Raw genomic sequence first — 6,000 nt, 5'->3', positions numbered from 1 at the left:
TCCTAGCAGAGCTAGAGCCAACAGTTTGATCGGGTTTGGTTTTCCTCTCATTTTGGGGGAGTTAAGTATTTCCAACTGTGCTGCTCTACTTCACTACAACTCATTATTAAGGGAATGAGCATAAACAAACAAAAACCCATATAATTTATGTCTCTTGAGCCCAATAATGCCAAAAGTAGGGCTTCAGTGGACTGCAGCACTTGCAAGAAAATATTGTTCTCTTTGGTAACTCCTTAAACGCAAGACAAGTGCTCCTAAAGAAGAATTTAATGAACACAAACATGTAAAAAATAAAGATGATCATGTTATCATATCTATAGCAGACTTACACAAATAACACCGTGTGTCTTCATAGGACCCTTTATATCTACCCAGGAAATACCATCTCATTCTTCAGGTAAGTGAAGTGAGAATTGTGCAGCACAGAGCTATAATTTAATAAAACAAACACCCAGCAGGCAATGCAATATTTTAAAATGAAGCTGCACACTGAAATGTATTCATTACTGCTGCCACTGCCGAATCATCCCATGAATTTGATCAATTCTTAGAAACTGTTTAACAATTTGCTGTTATATATTTTATCAGTGACATCTTGTCATATATTAAAAAATACTGTTTCCTTTTTTAGCTTTTGCAGCTCATATAATGATAACCCCAAGCCAGATGTGAAGCAGCTCAGCAAGAATAAAGATATGAAGCATCGCTCAGGCAATTGCAGATGGAAGATTGGAGACCTCATAATGCAAAGTAGATGAGAATCCAGAGTGTTAATAGCTGGTTGACGTACACTTGACATCCATTGTGTTGCTGTAAAGAAAATCTACATAAAGTGCTCTACCATTGTTAAATCAGGCAGTAAAATGTCTCATAAATGTATAATATGGCAACAAAACAAAAACTGGTGCACCTCTGCTGCTGGTTTACCCTTATTACAGGTTTGCACTCCACACAGTAACTACGCTCTCATGCATCTGCACACGCTGGATTCAGCTTTGCCAGTTAAACACCCTGCTACCACAATACCCCTGCATGTGTACATGGCTGGAACTTAATCTTTGCTGGGGAGGGCTTTAAACTCCCAAATCCCTGCACAGGAATTGACAGCTGCAGTGACTGATAAAAACTTCAATCCATACGTGATAAACAGACAGCACAGTTTTAAAGCCATGATAATTTTAGAAACAGAGCACAGAGTTCTTTTGACACAGCAGCCTCACAAGATAATAATGGAAATGTTTCCCCTAATGCAGTTACAGTTGTGTTTTTTCCTTGTATTTATCTATTCCTGTTGTTTATAGATCGCTCGGTGGGAATCCTGCATCTGAGGTATATGCTGGAACTCCTCCACTGGATATGGCCAACATACTCCTGCCTTTTGAATACACAGTGGCAGGCTTTTAAGGTTTTCAAGAGTTTAGCCAATTTTTTATTTCCAGGGTGCCATATAACTTTTTAATGAAATCTTGTATAAGCCTCTGACCAAATGAAACACTTCATTGGAACAATAAATTGAAATTAAATAATTGTTTTTCTTTGCCACCATGGCGTTAGGCTTATATATTATTAAAAATACAAAAGTGTCGGTTTAGATTTTCTACTTGATTTGGCCGAGTGAAGGGTAGTCATTTAGCTACAATTTTGTTCTGTATACACTCAACAGCCACTGTATAGGTACATCTTGGCTTGGATTGTGGCATCTGTATGTCACTATTGTGTTAATGTGGACCAACAAGACCCGAGGAATGTTACCAGCACCTTGTTGAATCTATGCATGAACACTGAAGCCAGTTCTGAAGGCAAAAGGAGATCCAACCCCAAACTAGCAAGTTGTAACTAATAAAGTAGCCACTGAAGGTATTATTGTAAATGTTGCTAGAAGATGCATAATTCATTTGTTTCTTTAGGAATTTTTTTTATTTTTATTTTTTGTAATCACTTTAGTTTCAACTTGGTAAAGGCGAGATCTCTGTTGTCTATCTTCCCAGTGCAAACTGCTTGCACAATGTGGTACTTAGCACGATGAAATGTGCCACCATCAGTACTGACAAGCAGTTTAGCCACACGCAGCAAGAAAAGCAATAATTTTTCTAGTTTTCTAGTTATAGCACCTGATGCTTTAAACTCTTTCTTGCCCAGTTTTGTCACAATGTACACAGATTGTACAAAAAAGGGAAAAAAATAAGCAGGTTTAATGAACAGGTGTGTAATCACTCTCTGAGATATATAAAAAACTTTACATTATGTAAATGTTTAAATATTAGTTATTGGACATTCTATACAGGCTTTTCTGTGATTTATGTAATTTCACACTGTGTTTGACATGTTTTCAGATCCATAATGAGGCAGATTATGTTTTATGATGGACAGTCTCTTCCATAACTGTTTTGAAGCTGAGTCACTCAGTCGGCTGTCTGCTGTTCTTCATCGTGGCCACTGCAAGGTTTGAATTTCTTTTCCTGCATCATATGTACCTCAGGTTTATGGAAGTTGTTATTTATGTTGTTTTGTTCATGGTTTCACCTTCTATACTATGTATGATTTACCGTATCATTGTTTACCCCGATGTTCTAAAGATAATCCAAGGCTATGCTTTAATGTATAGCAAAGGCCTTTAAACATTTTTATGCTTCAGTGATAGTCATGGAAAGAAACAATATGCTTTTGGGCAGTCTGTCTGTCCAACCACTGACCATAAGAATAACCACATACTTATTATGAAAAAACTTTACACGAGCGTCCAGTAACAATGCATCATGAAGTGATGACATTTCATATCCAATGTCTTGAGTCTGACACAGTAATAAACCACAATATGTCTGGTAAACTCAACTTAACCCAGACCTTCCCAAAGTGTGGGGCCCGCCCCCTAGGGGGGGCGCAGAGCCATTGCAGGGGGGGCGTGGTATGAAAAGGGGCGGGGGGCTAAACGCTTGGACATTGCTAGCACGGGGCACCCACAGAAACGCAAAGCAGGAGATGAAGCATTGCTGAATATGTTTCCAAACCAACTTCATTCTAAGCCAAAGACTAGAAAATATGGTGAAGCATATCTTCCCTTTGGTTTCACCTGCACAAGTGCCGAGGTAGGTCTCCCCTGCAGAATTGGTTTTCCCTTCGTCAGGAGCGCTGGGCTGTTCAAATCAGGACAAACAGTATCCCACAGTTGTTTATGTTTTTAAACCCATTTCGCACAGAGCAGCAGTTTTTGAAAAATGCATTGATAGCAATGTTGAATATTATTACACATGAAAAAAAAAACAACTACAGTAAAATAATCACATCGTGACGCCTCTGCCTTTGAAAATGGAGGAACAGTAACTGCGTGTGTATATGTAAGCATGTAAAACCTGAAGATAGTCAGATTAACAGTATTTTGTCTCTATCTGCCATTCTGCAATTAATCTCATGTAAACAACGTGTGCACAGCGTGACGTGAAAAAAGGCACATACCTTTGACATTGCGTGAGGAACTCTGTATTCCTCGTCCACACGTAAACGGAAAAAAGGAGTTTTAAAAAAATCTCAGTTGTCGGTGATTCGAAACGCCGTTTACGTGTGGACGAAACAGCTGCGTTTTCGAAAATACCGGTGTAGGTGTGGACGTAGCCTAAAAGAGTTAGTAGTTTATTTTATTACTACCTATAATTTATTGCAGATTACTTGTATTTGCTTAATTGTTTACTAAATGTTTGAGGTGTGAAAGAAACCGCAATGGAGCAAAATATGGGTGTGTGGTTGGAGGATGTGTTTGTGCGTGCGCGTGCGCGCGTGCACGCGTCGGAAGGGGGGCGAACATTTTTAGCAAATATTTTGGGAACCACTAACTTAACCTGAGGCATACTTCATACTTCCCAGTTCAAGGTCTACTAGTGATGGGATTTCTGGCTCTTTTTAGAGAACCGGCTCTTTCGGCTCCGATCCGGCTCTTCAGGTTGTTTTGTTGCTTTAATTAATTTATTATTAACAATAATATAAAATTATGCACAAAAGGAATTACTAATGTAAAAAAAATGGTTTTATTTATATATGTTTATATATAAATATATGCGGTGGCCCCTAGAGACAAAACACGTATAAACTCCAAAAAGCACATACAAACTCCAAAACACATTTCTAGCATGAACTGAACTTCCAAAACAGAGCTACCTAGATCACTTAAATTACACAATTGAAAGCATGAAAGCATATGTGTATTGTTTGTGTATTTATACACAAGCATTCATATATAGTCAAAAAATAATAATAATAATAATAATAAAAAAAAGTTCATTTACCTGTTATTACCACACACCAAATCCGGTCGTTGGTACTTGCTGGCTTGTGTAGCCACTAGGTAACAAAAGCTCAACACTGCCCCTAGCATCCTGGAGCACTTCTGTTGTCTTTTGTACGTGTCTTGAGTTTTTATGTGTTTTGGAGTTTGTACGTGCTTCAGAGTTTGTACGTGTTTTTTCGTGTTTTGGAGTTTGTACGTGTTTTGGAGTTTGTACGTGCTTTGGAGTTTGTATGTGCTGTAGGGGCCACCGTAAATATACTTTTATTTATTCACTCCACATAAAATGTAATTAATAAATCATAACACAAAAATCAACTATTCACATTTCAACTTTTAACTATTTAAATTTTCAGCTTTTTCCTTTTATAAATTTAAAGTGAAACAACACAAAACACTGCAAACCACAACACAATTAAATATAAATTATAATGTGAAAACTAAAAAGAACATGCATATTCTCTGTCATATGGACCTGCATGACTAACTTTCTGAATCCTTTATCATCTGCAACTGAAAATAGTTGTGGATGATTACTATACCTTTCTAATGTGACGTTGTTGTCCCTGGCTCTCTTTCTCTCTCTCTCTCCCTCCTGCTCTGTTCCTGTGCTACTGAGTGTAACTACCGCCCCTCCCCCTCTTCCCAGCGTAAAGCACAAGGCTCCCATGCTGAGTGAAGCGGGAAAAAAGTGCGAGAGAGAGGGTGAGAGAAAGAAAAAAAAAAAAAAAAAAAAAAAACCAAAAAACCCACGGCTCGCGAATAAGGAGCCGGCTCGTTTCGTTCGCGACCGACCCATCACTAAGGTCTACATCTCTCCTGGTGAAGGAAACTGTTATTGCATTGCAGCTGTCTGGGGTGAATACTTGAGGGCATGCACATTCTTCTCAAGTACCAAAACCCATTTTTTATTTGAATTAGACCTTTAAAGGACAAAAAAGATTTGCCTTCAAAACATTGCCTGTTTTTTTTAAATAAAAATAAACATAGTTCCTATTACATTTACAGCAATAATTTATCTGTTGCTTCCTCTTGTAATTTCTCAGAAACTGTGAAAAAACTGTTCAAACTGTTACAGAGGAGGACAAGAATCAGTGTGGTAGATAGAGTCACCTTAACATGTACAATGTCAATATTAATACTAATTTATGTGTGAAAAGAGAATCTACCTTGGAATTTCTTAACTCTCTTGACTTACACCATATCTCCACTCATACTTAAGCAGGTATAGTGAGTGCATTTTGTTTCCTCTTTTATACAAAAAGCAAACCAAGGTGCTGTCTCCAGAGGGCCTTCGATCAGACATTAAAGTCATTGGGATCTTCCAGTTGGTCAAGAGCTATGCTGAGGTGTAACTCAACCATGGACCATGATGTCAAAAATATTCAAGAACTGAAGCCAGGTGGCACCTCTTAACAGTGGGTAAATGGTTTAACAAAAGTGACTTCAAATTTAATTCAAACATTCTGAAATCAGAATTCATTACCGAGTTAATTCTTTTTTTTATTTTTATCAATTTTTTTTTTTATTATTTATGGAGGAATTTCTTCATGGTACAAGCACACAGAATCTGATTTTTCATGGCAAACTCTCTAACCTTTACTTTCTTGCTTTAAGATCATGATGTTCACATACTGCCCCCTGGTGTTGTTTGAGTGCACCAACCTAATCATGAATCTAGACAACAGATAGTGTCCCCTGACTCATCACAGCAGGAAAAGCAC

The sequence above is a fragment of the Simochromis diagramma genome, unplaced genomic scaffold, assembly GCF_900408965.1.
Source record: "Simochromis diagramma unplaced genomic scaffold, fSimDia1.1 OVJJ01000603.1, whole genome shotgun sequence".
NCBI classification, from domain to species: Eukaryota; Metazoa; Chordata; class Actinopteri; order Cichliformes; family Cichlidae; genus Simochromis; species Simochromis diagramma.
Note: the sequence above shows the minus strand (reverse complement) of the source record.